The 17,277-nt window shown below is 33.5% G+C and overlaps 1 long non-coding RNA gene across 1 annotated transcript; it reads left to right on the top strand.

Annotated features, from left to right (window-relative positions):
- Positions 1–16,463: 16,463 nt before the first annotated feature.
- Positions 16,464–17,098, top strand: LOC147531790 (uncharacterized). The gene is made up of 2 exons (XR_015228364.1): positions 16,464–16,821; positions 16,940–17,098. It is a non-coding gene; the product is annotated as an uncharacterized LOC147531790 (long non-coding RNA).
- The last annotated feature ends 179 nt before the right edge of the window (positions 17,099–17,277 follow it).

Raw genomic sequence — 17,277 nt, 5'->3', positions numbered from 1 at the left:
TATCTATATAAAGAGTGTTGTCCAATAGTGAGAGACATATAATTATAAGATCTATATACTAAAATCATGGCAAATAGAGAAGTTTAGCCCTAAATATCATTGTAATACATGAATCTAGCATGGAAATGTAAATGAAAGTTGTATGGTTCATCAAGTATGTCATTATGGCAAATATCCTCAAAATCTAACACATAGATGAGATTCAAAGTGACCAAGAAATGAGTTTGTACAAATATAGATCTACTACTTCTAGCATATATATTCATGTCAAGAACCCTAATCTATGTTCAAGTAGTACTAAAATCTAGGGTTTGTGGTGTTATCTAGTTTGTCTAGGTTTTCTATAAAAATGGCTATTCAAGCCCTAGAGGAGTAGAAATCTACCTTAGTCCAAAGCCAAACAATGAAGAGAACCCCCACACTAAGAATCAACCAAGCAAAAGATCCCCCAACACCTTGATGCCTCCTTCTTTTCCTTCACTTGCCCTAGTTTCCCTCTCTAGAACCAAGCTCCCTCTCTCTAACACTAATGGCTACAAAAGAAGTAAATGAAGAGATGAAGAAAGTGGAAACTCCCACACTAAGAACCCAAGAAATAAAAAGCCATCAACATCTTGATCTTCCTCTTCTCCTTCTTGGACTCCACTCACAAGACCATCCAATCCCCCCACCCCCTTTCTCTCACTAGCTCACGTTAAAGGGATGAAAGGTGAGAGATAGTGGCAGTAGGGTTTGAAGGATAAGGCATTTACATGCCTAATTCTATTGGCACCCTACTATTTAGGTGGGGGCACTACACCGAATTTGCAAAAAATCTAATCATGAAACTAAAGATTGCAGGTTCAAATGCAAAAGATGCAAACCATTCCTATACAAATTGTTGGTTTAAAGATAAGGAAGAAGCAAACTTTATCAAAGATGCGGAGGAACATCAACTCTTCTCTTGTATGAATACCCAAAATGTAACTAACAACATTTGGTACTTGGATAGTGGTTGTAGCAATCATATGACGGGAAATCAAGATATCTTTGTGAAGCTTGATCAAAGTCACAAGTCAAAAGTGAAGCTTGGAGATGGCAATCTTCAAAATGTAATTGGTAAGGGAGTCATTGCAGTGGATACAAAAGGAGGTACACAAAAATTAATCCATGATGTTTTATATGTTCCTAACTTGACCCAAAACCTCTTAAGTGTTGGACAGTTGCTGCAAAAGGGTTATTCACTATATTTTGAAGATGGAAAATGCAGAATTTTCAGCAAACAAAATAACAAAACCTTAGCTGAAATTGACATGAACCAAAACAAGGTATTTCCTTTCTTCATGTCACAAGTTGACACATTTGCCTTCAAAAGTGAAAATGATGATAAAACATTATTATGGCATTTGAGATATGGTCATTTGAATAATAATGGATTGCATTTGCTTAAACAAAAGAATATGGTGATTGGACTCCCCTCTATTGAAAAGACAAATCAGGTTTGTGAAGGATGCATATATGGGAAAATACATAGACTCCCATTTCCTACAACATCTTATAGAGCCAAAGACCCTCTTGAATTGATACATTCAGATATTTGTGGACCTACAAGGACTCCGTCACTTGGAGGTAAGAGATACTTCATCTTATTTGTCGATGATTTTACTAGAATGATGTGGATTTTCTTTCTTAACCAAAAATCTGAAGCTTTTTCAGCATTTCTTCAATTTAAAGTTTATGTTGAAAAGCAAAGTGGGTATGAAATTAAGTCTCTCCGAACGGATCGAGGAGGTGAATATCTTTACAGTCCATTCATGAACTATTGCAAAGAAAATGGCATACAAAGGCAGCTCACCGTTCGAAGAAGCCCACAACAAAATGGAGTGGCGGAAAGAAAGAACAGAACAATCGTTGAGATGGCTCGAAGCATGTTAAAAGGTAAAGATCTTCCTAACAAATTCTGGGCTGAAGCAGTCAACACATCAATTTACAAACTCCCAACTTTTGATTTTCTAAACTCTCAAGTCTTGATTGACATAACTCTTGACTCTTGAGTAACATAACTCTTATGTAATTAAAAACATACTTAAAACATAGATAATTATTTTTCTAGAAATTACTAATTACCTTTCAACAGAGAAAGAGTATTGATGTTACAGTACAAAATGATTATTACGAAATTCCTTAGGGTTCTCCTTCCAAATAATATGGTTATGTTTCATTATGCTAGTTATGACAAACTTCTTACTGAAGCTCCAAAATACAAGCTCATTACTCCTTCAATTTTGTCTATCATTTGAGGTATAATTCATATATTCCTCTCTTTCTATAATACAAAAATTTTAGATACTTTGATTTCAATACAATTTGAAGATCCACATGCATGAATAATGTTAAATGAGTTTAGATAAACCTAAGTCCAATTTAATGAACAATGATAGTTTTTGTTTATAGTAAAACCTTGTTTCTATATGAAGTTATCCTCGATTGTTGGTGTCACTGTGTTTGAACTTAACTTGCTTGAAGAACATTTGTTTTTGTTTATAACATCCTGATCCTATCTACAAATTACAAACTAAGAAGATACCTAAATATGCAAAAGTAAATAAAAAGTGATAGCATTGTCTTATTTCATTGTTCATCTCGAACCACACGAGGAAGGTTTGATTAGGATGATATCAACTCATGCTAGTCAACAGATTTACACCCCAAGACACCAACACTTAGATGAACTTAACTTAGTGTTTGTTTCTTTTTGTTCTTAAAATGGATTCATCCAAAGTTTCAATTTCATCCAAGACTGAATTATGTCATTTTTAGATCAAGATGGTTTCTTTTGATTTTGCTCAGTTTTGATTCTGAGAATTTTGTCCAAGAACAATGTTGTACTATTTAGTGATATTTTTTCATTAAATATTTAGAACTACTCAGATTTCCTCACTTGGAGGTTTTGTTTTCTTTCTATGCCAAATCTAGTATCTGACTTGAGGTCTCAAATGAGTGAAATTTAGAAGGTTATTTCCCAAATGGCCACCAACTTTGTGACCAGCTTTTTGCCTGACCCCCTACTTTAGCAAAAATACCCATGTTGCCTCATTTTTCAGTTATCTTTAACTTTCTGTTACTCTCTCTCCTCCATCTGCCAGCCGGCTAAATTTTCGGTCGCCGACCTTCAATTTTTTTTTCTCTCTCTCTAAAAGAAATTTTTTTTTATATTTCCTCTCTCCTCTCTCTCTCTAAACTCCCGCGAAGGGGGTTTCCCTTCATCGGAGGTCTGTCGAACAGACCATTGAAGGTCTGTTCATCACCAACAGACCAGATCAGGGTTTGTTCGTGATGAACAGACCCAGATATGGTTCTGTTCGTGATGAACAGACCTCACGAATAGACCTTGATCTGGTCTGTCGAACAGACCTTCAATGGTCTGTCGAACAGACCTTCAGCGAAGGGAAATCCCCTTCGCCAGAGTTTAGAGAGAGAGGAGAGAGGAACTCAAAAAAAAATTTATTTATTTTAGAGAGAGAGAGATAAGAAAGAGAAAAAAAAATTTTGAAGGTCGCCGGCCGACGACCCCTGCCGGTGAAGACGATGATGTGGCGTGATCAATGATGTTGGAAAGAGAGGAAATGAGATGGATGAGAGAGAGTAACAATAAGTTAAAGATAATTGAAAAGGGGGTTATATGGGTATTTTTGCTAAAGTAGAGGGCCAGGCAGGAAGCTGGTCACAAAGTTGGGGGCCATTTGGGAAATAACCCAAATTTAAACTGTATATTGTTTTGACTTTTTATATCTGATTAGTTCGCAGATGCAAACGAGTTTGGAGGAGCCCAGTTTGCTACTGCAAAGTTGAGACTTAATTTGCAAAACATAAATTCAAATTGAGTTTACAATATCGCAAAAGCAAACTGAGTTTGCAGAAGTAATGTTGCAAACTGAGTTCGTAGAAGTAATGATGCAAACTGAGTTTGCATAAGAAATGTTGCAAATTGAGTTTGCAAAACAAACAACGCAAACACATGTTTGCAGAACTTGTTTGCAAACAGTTGTTTGCAAAATAAATTGTTGCAAACACGTGTTTGCAGAAAAGCGCAAGTGAAAAAACAGTGTTTTTTTCTATTTTTTTTTTTGAAAAAAAAGTATTGAAAGTTGATTTTGTTAAAAAGCTAATGAAAAATTATATCTGAATATATAATTTTTATAGAAATCCGACTTCCCAATAAAATTTATATCGATTTAAAGTTTAAAGAAAAGTAAAAGAATTTAGTTACACAGAATGACAAAAAAAGGTATTTTAGTATTTGTATACTTTTTTAGCTGAATAATAATTTTCATATGTTCTGTACTTTTCTACTCATTTTCAATATTATTTTGACCTTTTAGTTATTGCCCCTATATCTTTTGCTTTTGCCAACATTGTTGATGAATCATTGGGATTTTATTTCAATTTTGGTTTTGGTTTCATTGTTGATGAATCATGGGGATTTTAGTTCAATCGTGGGGATTTTATTTCAACATTGTACAATAGCACCTTAATTGTTATTTCAATTTTGGTTTTTTGAGAAAATATTAATTGTCTAAGAGGCTATTTGGGGATTTTATTGTACAATCACATTTTTTACTCTAGAGTTAATTCTGTTTTGGTCTCTAGTTTGTGATCAACGGGTCGTTTTAGCCCCTTATAAGTGTCTGACAGTTCGTTTTGTCCCCCAATTGTGTCTGGGAGTTAGTTTTGGCCCAGTTTTCTCAAGTGTACCCATTTTTTCCTTGAGGCATTTTGTAAGTTCTTTTGAATATTTGATTTTCTTATTATTATTTTACCTATCTCTTTATTTTGTCAATCCCTCTCTGACTTTCTCTCTCTTTCTTATTATCTTTATTTCTCGTCCCTCTCTACCACCACCAGCACCACCATAGTCTCTCGATCATCTCATTATCTCCTAATTCTTCATCCAAATAAATCTCAAACTAAAATAACAAATATCCTAATAATTGTTTCAATAATAGGGAAGGAGGAAGATATATAATGTATTATTAATGAAAGAAAATCTTCATGTAGAAAAAGAAGTTCAGAAGCACAGTTTGTATCATGGTATACTAAAGTGATCAGAAAACTAATTGTCCCTCCGACGTTATTTACCCTAGTTGGGAAAATGGTTCATTCAAACCTACAAAGATGACAACACAACAAGCCTCTCAAAGGAGACTGAACTTCACCAGTGAAATTGGGATCCTTTAATCGAAGTTTAGAAAGATGCTCGTTTCAATTTCATTGGATTTTTCATCAAAATCCATTGATTTATATCCTTAATGGTTAATTTAAACCAGGTTACAAACGTTACTGATTTTTAACCCTACAACAATTAATCTGAACTTGCTTACAAAATTTTGAAGAAAGCCCTAATTTGCAGGTTGCCATGGAACTCTCGGTAGATTAAAAACCCCAGGTTTGAAAATCCCCAATTTGAGTGCTAATACTTACATCACTCACACCACAACTACCAAGACTATGCTTTGAACTCTTGCTGCAAATAACTAGGTTTCCGCCGCATCCTACGGAAGCGACAGATCCCTCTTGGCTTCGCCGGTAAATCACATTTTATGTGAAGGAAGAACATATAAAAAATCACTAACAGGAAAGATTTGACAAAAAAAATATTGGGAGATTTCTTTTGTTGTTTTTTTTAATAAATTTTTTTGTTGTTGAGAGAGAAAAAGCATTATGTAAAGAAAGAATTTGGAGACGAAATGAGAGAACTTCAATTTTAAGTCATATAGTTAGGCGGTTGAGAGAGAAATTAGGAAGATATGGGAGAGTGGGTTAGTTATTTCGATCTCTCCCACGATTTTCTACTGTAATGTTGGTAGTTTTTAAGATGTAATCCGTGGAAGAAAAAAAATTAGGGAGATAAATATGTGGGTAGTAGTTATTCTAACCAATTTACATAGATACCCTTCTTTTTTAGGCTATTTACATAAAAAAGATTTTATATCATCCGTTGGATGTGTTCCCAACCAAATCTTAAAGTAAAATGGACGGTCAGACTTATCCCCTGGATGACCGACTGAGCTGTTTTAATATAATAGATTATTAGGACCATAGCCTTCAAAAATTGAAAACCCTAAGTGGTGGTGATAAAGTGATGGTGGTGGAGATTTGTTCCAGCTTTGTTTTTTAACAGATCTACATCTGAGTCAGCACGACATGGTGGTGGTGGTGGGTGGATAAAGATGGTGGTAGTAGTGGTAGTGGTAGAGAGGGAATAGAAAGAAAAATAGAGCACACTGCAGAGAAATAGAGTCAGATAGAGAAATTCTAGAAGGAACTAACAAAGTATTTCACCAAAAAAACTAGGGTTAATTCCGTTTTGGCCCCCGATTTGTGACCAACTCGCCGTTTTGGCCCCTATAAGTGTCCGGCAGTTCGTTTTGGCCCCAATTTCCTATTTGGCCCCAACATATTTTTGTAAGCTTCTCCATTATACCCTTATGGCAATTCTATAAATTAAATGTATTTTCTTTCTCTTTGTCCACCTCACTAAGCAATTGCCACGTCATATTCGTCCACATAAGGTCGCCGGAGAATGTCGCCGGAAATGATGTCGCCGGCGACATTTTCCGGCGACCTTATGTGGACGAATATGACGTGGCAATTGCTTAGTGAGGTGGACAAAGAGAAAGAAAATACATTTAATTTACAGAATTGTCATAAGGGTATAATGGAGAAGCTTACAAAAATATGTTGGGGCCAAAACGAACTGCCGGACACTTATGGGGCCAAAACGGCGAGTTGGTCACAAATCGGGGGCCAAAACGGAATTAACCCAAAAAACTAATAAAGTATAAAAAGAAAAGGAATAAATTCTGTAAAATAATAAAAAGAAGCATAAAAGAATTTACAAATATGCCATAAAAGTTGAATAGGTATGTTTGACAAAAATAGGGAGTCAAAAAGAATTGTCAGACACAATTGAGGGCCAAAACGGACCGTCGGACAATTATTGGGGCTAAAATGACCCGCTAGTCACAAATTGGGAGCCAAAATGGGTTAATTATATTGTTACAAACTGATCTTTAAAATATAGTTTAATTGAGTGTAATTTATGTTTGTTTGATCATACCTTCTAATTATATTTTATATATTGATGTTGTAGAAGAAATTCTACTAGCGTTAGGATGGTGTAAGAGCATTTCTAATGCAACATTCAATCTTAGATACTCTGAGTGCCACATATGATTTTTAGAGTTTTTTTCCTAAAAACTTTCTCCAATGCAACACTCTATTTGGATCTCTAACATGACGTATTGTTGATGGAATAGAGATATCTCAAGAGGACATGAGATATCTCTAATTGTCCAACTCATGAATATTTGATTTTCAACCAATAAAAATCGAGTCTTCTATATTTTATAAATAACTAATTATTTATTTACAAAAATAACTATGCCACATAAGTAAATAAGATAAGTTTAGAGTTTTGCATTGGAGACATAAAAGAACTGAGGATCTCTATTGTCGCCACCTAGGAGTGAGAATCTCAATTGGAACTTGACACATAGGATGAATAGAGATTTTTTTGAGTTTTGCATTGGAGATGCTCTAAGCCTTACGTAGACCTACGTCAAGGTTGGATAACATATGTGATAGAAGACGTACTATGAGTATTTGTATTTGGGTTTTTTTTTTGTTGAGAGATGAGTATTTGTATTTGAACCTTACATCATGTTTAGTATTAATTTTGTTAAAAACTAGTAGTTGTCAAATATATTACAATGTATGAAAGGATTGTCAACGAATCAAATATAATGGATTCTCTCTATATCCTTGTATATATGAATTTTAATTATTGCAATGAAATAATGCAAATATCATTTTAATCAAATAATTTATGTAGATGATAGAGGCCTGAGTCATAATTATATAGCATTCAGTGGATTGCGGCGTAACTACAATAGAATGTTTAATAATGGCTATAAGTTCGTAGCTAACAAGTCGTAGCAACCATTTCTATCACGGGATGTTGTCCGTTACTGATAGTGTTTAGCTATGGATTGTGGTTTATTTACCACGGTTTTGGGGTGTAACGAAAGAGTGTCTTCTTAGCAGTGATCAAAACAATTACACAAGTCTATTGATAGAAAAAGTTCACTTTCGCTTTCGTTTTTTTTTAATCTCTTTGAATCTAATGGAGTATATGTCTATATCCTTATGTTTGCTATTTGATTTGGCCTTAATCATCTTGGAAGCACGATTAGATTATAATTGAACGGATATATTTTCTAGCAAGTGTCATCGGAGCCACTCCAGTTTTTGGTTTATTGAGATTCTCTATTATTTTATTTGTTCATTTGAACAATATTTAGGCGCACTTTTGAAGATTTAAGATTTTGTGATTTTAAATGATAATATATTAAGACATATCATAATTTTGTGTGGTTTATTTCGGCAGAATTTTAGTTTTGCATGACCAAGATTATAACATTAGCATTGGTCGATTATAATTTAGTTAATTAGGATCGAAACGAATTTGATCAATTAATGTTGATACTTGGACTTGGGACAATTTATTTTAGTTTCATTCAGGATCAAAATTTTTATTTTAGTTATTTTGATCGAATATGGTTTAGTAATTTTTAATAAATGATGATTGACTTGTTTTTCTAATATCTGGTTTGTTTTAAACTAGGTTATATCCCGTGCCCTAGGCACAGACACTTGTATCAATCAAATGTTACGAAATTCATTGTTATATTTTATTGGGAGAGAGAGATTTTTATTAGTTATTATTTCTTTTATTATTTTTTTGTTTCTTTTATCTTAAATTAGTTATTATTTTATTGAGAGAGAGAGGCTTTAATTTTTTTTTTTAACCCTTGAAATTTATTTTGTTTCTTCTTTTCTTAAATTAGTTATTTTATTTCTTAGAAGGAAATGATTATTGTTTTTTAAAAAGGTAACTTTATTTCTACAAAGGACTATATTTTAAATTTTAAGAAGGACTTCTAAACAATATCCTTTATTAAAAAAGGATGTTTGTCCCAGTCACCGTTTTCTCTTCTGTTTTATTATATAGATGTCATGACTCTTGGAGTCTAATCTCAGAAAAAAGAAATTAATTTTTTTGTTGTCAAAATTTTCAATTGTCAACAACCCTTGGTTGGAGTGGTAAGAGGTATAATCTTTCACCTTTGAGGTCAAGGGTTCGAGACACGCTGAACAATTCAAAAAAAAAAATTTCACTTGATTTAAATTGGACAGTTTAATTTTTTTTTTTTTGATGAAATAAGTTTAATTTTGATTTGATAAAATAAAATTTTGTTTTCTAGAATATTTTTTATATATTTTTAAGGTTTTGTTTTAATATAAAGAAAATATAATTTATTGTCCCACTTAAAGTGAGACATTAAAGAGATGACCCACCCCATAACTCCTAGGATTTTTAAAGTGAATGGCCCAAAAAGTGGGGTACTATTGTGGGTAAGATCCACATAAACATAGAAATGTGTTGCAGGTCTAACTCATTAATAACTGGGCTGCCCAAGAAAAAAAGTACATGAGGGAATGTGCCAATTTTCTTTAAGTACCCCTAATACCCTTCTTTCTCTCTCTAAATGAAAAGTTTCCTCATCTCTCTATCTCTCTCAGAAATTCCTGAAGCTTTTTCTTTTTTCTCTCTCTAAAATAGCTATACTCTTCTCTCTTTTCTATCAGTCTTCCGTTTTCATCTTCTACAAATTTTTACAACCTTCCAGTTTAATCTTTTTCTCTCACACAATATAAATAAAGAACTCTAATCCAGATTCATTTAGACTTGGAAGTATGGTGAAGAGTCAGATTGTTTTTTTTTTTTTAACAGTGAAGAAATGAATCGGTGATTTTTGGTTTACGAGGAAAAACCAGATAGTTGAGATCAGGAAGCAACAACTCTGGATTTTTTATTTAACTGAGATTCATGGGTTTTGGAGAAATTCATATTTGAGTTCAACAACAAAGCTTATACTGAATATAGTGAACAATGAAGATTTGATAAACATTTAATGGTGAAGAAATCAGATCTGGAGTTATCCTTAACTTGATTTGCTTTTATTATTTTTGCTTTTTACTTCACATATTTGTTCAAGGAATATTAAAATGTTGAGTGCATAGAATGGTGCACTGAACATCTCCCGGTTCTCTTAGATATTGTACCAATTTTGGTTATATTAACGTCATAGATATACGATTACGTGTTGAAATGTAGTGTACATTCCTTAGTTCCCGCTACATTTTACCGTTCCCACGTTTCGTTGTTACGTGGAAGTTTACTTTATATTTTTTTTAGTTTCCTTCGCTTTATATTTCTATCTTTTTACTTATTTTGTGAAGGTTGCAACGTGAAATCTTTTTCTTGAACAGAGATTCATGGATTTTGGAGAAATTTCAAATTTAGGTTTAGAAACAGAGCTTATAGTTAAGAATGAAGATTTGATAAACATGTAATAGTGAAGAAATCAGATCTAGAGTTACTTCCCGGTACATAACCAAATGACAAGTACATAACCCAATGCCCGGTACACAAGAAAATTTGCAGTACAAAAAGTGTCTAGTACATAACCAAATGACTGGTACATGAAACAATTCCCGGTACACAAGAAAATTTCCTGTACAAAAATGTCTCGTACATAACCAAAAGGCTAGTACATAAAACAACTCCCGATACACAAGAAAATTCCCAGTACAAAATTGTCTAGTACCTAACCAAATGGCCAGTACATATAACAATTCTCGGTACACAAGCAAATTTCCGGTACAAAAGTGTCTAGTAACCACCCAGTACAAAAGTGTCCAGTAAATAAAAAAATGTACAGTACAAAGAAAAATATCCTAGAAATTTTCCTTGAAAACAATTTACGTTTTAGAAGGAATGTCGTATAATTGTCCATCATATAAGGAGAAAATGTTTGAGAGAAGGAAAGAAGTTAAGATTGGAGAGAGAAAACTTGTTTAAAAAGAAGATAAAATACAGAGAGAATCTAATCAATGGGAAACTACCAAAAAATATATGGAAACAAATCAATGAAAAACTACCAAAAACGAGGAAAGTAGTTAAGGTTGGAGAGAGAATATTTTAATTTTGAACAAGAACGTGTTCAAGTTTCTCCTTGTAGAGTTTTTTACCAAAACAAAATTGTTACCAAAACAGTTTCTCTTTGTACATATATTTGTCTGTACGTTAAAAAAATTATCGTCCATTGAACCTTTTAGAGTGATTTGTGTAAGAACCATTTGAAATTTGCCAATGTACCAAACAGTTAAACATGTCCAAATGACTAGTACATAAAACAACTCACGGTACACAAGAAAATTCCCAGTACAAAAGTGTCTAGTACATAACCAAATGGCTAGTACATAAAACAATTCTCAGTACACAAGTGTCTAGTACATAACCAAATGACTAGTACATAAAATAACTCCCGGTAAACAAGAAAATTCCCAGTACAAAAGTGCCTAGTACATAACCAAATGGTTAGTACATAAAACAATTCTCAGTACACAAGTGTCTAGAACATAACCAAATGACTAGTACATAAAACAATTCCTGGTACACAAGAAAATTCCTAGTACACAAGTGCCTAGTACATAAAACAATTCCCGATACACAAGACAATTCCCAGTACAAAAATGTCTAGTATGTAACCACATAGCTAGTACATAAAACAATTCCTAGTACACAAGAAAATTCTCAGTACAAAAGTGTCAAGTACACAAAAAAATGTACGATAAAAAACTTCCTGTTTCGTGTACAGTACAAAAAATCTAAAAAAAATTGCCCAAAATATAAGGAGATAAAGTTATAGAGAAAGAAAATAGTTAAAGAAAGAAAAAATATTTTTAGATAGAGAAAGTGTAAAATAAAATGAAAATATTTGCAAAAATAAAGTATAGATTCAAAAAGTAAAAATGCTAGAGAGAAAAATTATAATGAAGGAAAGAAATCTGAAGATATATCTAAAACTTAAAAGAGGAATATAAATGGAATGAAAGATGAAATCTATCCAATAAGATTTTTAAAAAAAAAGCTAACAGGAAAGAGAGAAATTAAAGGAAAAGATAAATCTGGATAGATAAATCTGGAAAGATAAATTAGTTAAAGAAAGTCTTAGTTTATGAGAGAGAAATTAGGGAGAGAGAGAAAAGTTAGACAGAGAAAGAAAGTGAATGTGCAGTAGAGAGAGAAACAACGTGATTTGCACGGGATTTGTGCAAAGGGTATTTTTTGTAATTTCGTAAAACCTAAAGACTAAAATCGTAATTATACCCTACCCCCCTGACCATTGGACCTGCCCCTTGTTTTTATCCTGCAGTGGACCTGCATCTTATTTTGGGTCAAGGATTGGGCCTTTTGCCCAATCCCTCTAACTCCTACTTTAACGTTGGAGTTAGTAGTGCTTCCACTTTAAAAGTGGGAGTTACTACCAAAAGGGAATTCGGGAGACCGGGGTTTCTCTTTAATGAATAACGTGGGCCAAAGCAATTTGACTAGTCAAAACGGTATAACTCATAGTCTAATCCATGTAACTGGTCTGAGTTAAGCCGAACTGATTCGTCAGATTCAGGCTGATTTGACTTGTCTATGGTGCTATTTGTTTTTTTTGTATGTCTGAATCTGAAACTGCTGAATCTGAATTTGCTGAACTAAATTTTCTAAATCTGAATTACTAGGTCTGAATTTAGGTTTGAACATTTATACCCCAAATGACATATATAAGGCAAAAAGACGTTTCTAAAAAAACCCTAATTCTTTTACAACAAAAAACCCTTAAAAATCTGGTCTGAATAAATGAGAAACGCTAATCCTCTCTCTCTCTTTTCCTCCATTTCTCTACAACCGTTCTCTCTCCCAATCTCTCTATATCAGTCTCTCCGGCGAGGCAGTAATGGAAGATCCGATGAGTTATTTTCTAGCCCCTCTCTCTGACGGTAAACAATATCCGGCAAGTTCCTCTCTCTATAACAGTAACAAAGATCCGACTAGATCTTTCTTTCATCCTCTCTCTCTCGAATCGAATAGTCTGTGAGATCTCTCGGTCCCTTTCTCTACTAAGATCTGACAAGTCCTCTCTCTCTCTTGATCTCTTTCTTTCTCTAACGACAGATTGGGGGAAGTTAAAAAGTTTTAAGGTGGTGGTTTCTCGTGGGTTAGGGTGTTATTGTCGGGTGCGACTACTGGTGTTATTATCTGGTCGTGGATTTGTGGTGGTGGCGGTGTTCTTGTCTAGTGGTGGTTTTGTGGCGGTGTTTGGTGGTGTTCTTGTCTGGTGGTGGTTTTGTGGTGGTGGTGTTTGGTGGTGTTCTTGTCTAGTGGTGGTTTTGTGGTGGTGGTGGTGTTATTTTGTGGGGTGTTTTTGTCTAGTGGTGGTGGTGTTGTTGTTGTTGTTTTTGTTTTGTGGTGGCGGCGGCGGCGGCGGTCCGGTGGCGGCCTAGTGGTGGTGGTCTGCTTACTGACAGTGGTGAAAGAGTTGAACATCAGAACATTTTTAATGACGAGGGTATAAGCGACATTGACCATATTTCAGATGTTGGGTCGTTGTTTCAGACTTCTTTTGAAGTCTGAAAAATATGGACTAGTTTTCAGCTTATTCAGACATGAACTTAATTCAGCTTACATTTCAGATTTTCTCAAATAAAAAACCAAACATCTGAAATCTGAAATGCAGTTCAATTCAGATTTCAGATCTGAAATTTAAAAAAAACAAACAGCACCTAAGTCAGATCAGTCTGACTGGGTCAGCAGAAGACAAATTTTTTGGAAAGTTAATATGGGAAGGTTAGAAAACTATGATAAATTTGATTTGGTCACATTTTTTTTACTACATCTTTTTTACTACATTTTTTATTACTAAGCCAAGCAGATTTTTGTTTATAACTCACTCAGATTTTATTTAAACAAACTTATATCTTGGTCAAAGAAGACTATTTTCAGTAGACTATTTTCAGTCATATCATCGAGTTATAAAGGAGTGATTTCGGTCGTACTCTGTGAGAATAGTCCCACATCGGAGAAGGGGTAACTAACAACCAAGAATATAATGTATAAGTCCTCTCTACTCATTGCCAATTTGTTTTGAGTTGGATGACCACAAACTCAACATGGTATCAGAGCTAGACGTGATAGGCTTAAAAGCCACACGTGTTCCACGTCACCAGGGGCAGATCCAGAACTTTTACTTAGGGGGTGCGAATTTATATACTTAAATAATTTTTTTTTGCAAACACCAAAATCAACAAAATATTTATATTTATTAATTATATTAATACATCAACGATTACAAAACAAAATTGACCTCTACGAGAGTTCATATTTTAAAATATTCGCATAATCGACTCGTTGTCAATTTCGTTAAAAACTTCTTTCCCAGTAAAGACTACTAAACTATCATTCAGTCACGGATCACTCATCTTGTTTCTTAAGCGTGTTTTAACTAACTTCATAGTTGAAAAAGCTCTTTCAACGAAGACAACTGCAACCGGCAAAGTCAGTCCTAAAGTGATATGAAAAAGTGTAGAAACACTCCAAACCAATAATGACCACCTATGGCCTCGTATATATTGGATTCTAGCTTTAATGATTCAACAATATCCATGACAGTCACAATATCTTGGTTTTTTCTTTGTAGTACGTGTAAATTGAAGTTTGTAGAGATTTATGGTAGATAAATTGAATTTTATAGAGTTTGTGGTAGATGAAATAAAGTTTCTAGAGATATATGTTAGATGAATTGAATTTTATAGAGTTTAGGGTAGTTGAATTAAATAATTTCAATAAATAAAAATTAAAATACTTCAAATGACTTATTGTAAGACTCGAATCCAAGACCTCACACTCCAACTTACCCACAATTCAGCCTCAACCACAAAGCCAAAGCCTAATTGATTTTATTCATACACAGATTATATATATATATGTATATATATATAAAAAAAAGACACTTAAAATGCTTGTAATGAACTCGAATCCATGTTCAATGGGTTGCTGCAGCACGCCAACCCGCACTTTATCCATTAAGCCAATGCCTTATTTGTGTCCTCTTAATACATCCAAAGGTATGTATTTATACCTATATATAAAAAATAAATAAATAATTACTACTATTGTTTTCTTTTTGCGGGAGGATCCAGGGTGTGCGGCCGCACCCCCATGGATCCGTCCCTGCACGTCATCCGAAAAAAAAACACGTGTTAGTCTAACCATGCCACACGTGAGAGGTGTGTGAGAACAGTCCCACATGAGAGAAGGGGTAACTAGCAACCAATAACATAATGTGTAAGTCCTCTCCACTCATTGCCAATTAGTTTGAGTTGGATGACCACGAACTTAACAATATGACCAAATGGAACCATCATACTAAATTAGTGGTTTGTTTGAACACAACTTTTTAGAATTTTCACAATGTTTTTTAAAAACTTGAAGAAATGATTAAGGACTATCCTGGTCTAAATTTAAATAATTTATAGGTACACGCCTCAAATAAAGACGGATCTAAAATTTGAAAGAACTCTTTAACCAAAATGTCGCCAAAGTGGTATCTTGTTAATATATTAGTTTATTAACAATGTTGGAGTTTTTTTTTTGTTGACAACAATGTTGGAGTTGTTATCTGTGTGTCTGAGTTTATACAGATATTAATAGACCTAAAAGGGAGTTTGCTATTTGGCTAGAAGTAGCAGTCTATATGCTTATGTTTGTTATTTGATTTGGCCTTAATAAACAAAGTTCTTTATATTTCCGATCTCCTCATTGTTGATTGATGATGATGGGTTCAGAAACAAGATTGTTTCCACGATAAAGTGTTGATGATGATTTGAAGAAGGAGAAGATATGAAGAAGAAGAAAAAGAAGAAGGAGAAGAAGAAGGAGAAGGAGAAGGAGAAGAGAAAAAAATGAGTGGCTGATGCCTCCCTAATAGGCACCTAAGTCCGTACCGGGTGCCTACAAAAACTGGGGGATAACAACAATTTTAGTGGGCGATATCAGCCACTTTTTTTTTCCAATTTTAACAATCTATTATATAAAATAGGATGATGAGTGTTGACTGGGACAAACAAAAAGACAAACATTGAGATAAATCTAGCCGTCCATTGTTCCATGATAAATCTTGAACTTCTATTTATTTAAGATTAACAAAGCAAATAATACGTGCCTAAGTCCAATTTAGTGCTGACCGGGACAAATTTATAGATAAATATGGGAGTTCATTTCAATTAATCTCAAATCTTGTCCTTTAGATCACTCACCTTCTCACAAAAAAAGGTTATATTTCACCTTTTCTCATTAAATCTTGGATAAATCATTTAAACCACTCAAATCTGACCGTTAAATTTCAGTCATCGTACTCACACGTTTTGATCTCAACCCGTGCCTCATTTAGTGGCATTTGAATTGCCTATTACTTCCTCAATTTTACGTTAATCTCCTGTATTGATTTTTGAAACTTCCTCTTAATTCTCTCTTAATTGTCTCTTAATTACTCATAATTCTCTTATCAATCAATCCCTTTTACTTTCTCACTAGTTAATTCTTTTTGTTCTCTCATGTATTGATTTTTGAAACTTCTTCTTAATTCTTTCTTAATTACTCATAATTTTCTTAATAATCAATTCCTTTTAATTCTCACTACTCAATTCTTTTTATATTCTCCCAATTTGCTTTGTTTTATTTTCGCTTCTTCTTTGTATGCACTTTTACATTTTCTTAATTTGTTTTGGATATTCTCAAATCTTTGATTAATCTTCCTCTCTCTACTATTTCAGGGTTAAGGTTCCATCTACCAAAATTTTATTTTGTCGGCCTGCTTCAACACTGTAAGTTCCATACCAATCTTTAATGTTTTGGATCTCCCTCTGCAAATGAATGTGTTTTGATCAACAATGAACTCTCTAAATTTTATAATTTATTCTTTTTCCATTATATTTTTTTCAGAGCTTGCCCAGAATGTTGACGTGATAGAGACCATTTGTTTACAAAAGCTCTAATTAGGTTTTCCTTTTGCATCAATTTGATTCATAATCATTTGTTGTGTTGTAAGGATTGAAGCTTATTAGGATTTTCGTCATTAAAATTAAAGTTCATTGATGTTAACCATTAGATTTGATATTTATAGATACACATATGTTAACCTAATTCTCCTTCTTTTAAGGATGTCGATAAATTTTAACAATTGATCTCTTTGCATTTACTCATTGAACGTAGTGACATCTTGGAAATGGAAGACTTTACCTATTCGACATCATATTCTTTAAATATTAATGACAATTCTT

Source organism: Eschscholzia californica, unplaced genomic scaffold (genome assembly GCF_041429995.1).
Source record: "Eschscholzia californica isolate CP2 unplaced genomic scaffold, dmEscCali1.0.p SCAF_6, whole genome shotgun sequence".
NCBI classification, from domain to species: domain Eukaryota; kingdom Viridiplantae; phylum Streptophyta; class Magnoliopsida; order Ranunculales; family Papaveraceae; genus Eschscholzia; species Eschscholzia californica.
The sequence above is the reverse complement of the archived record's forward strand: the minus strand, read 5'-3'. Positions and strand labels throughout refer to the sequence as shown.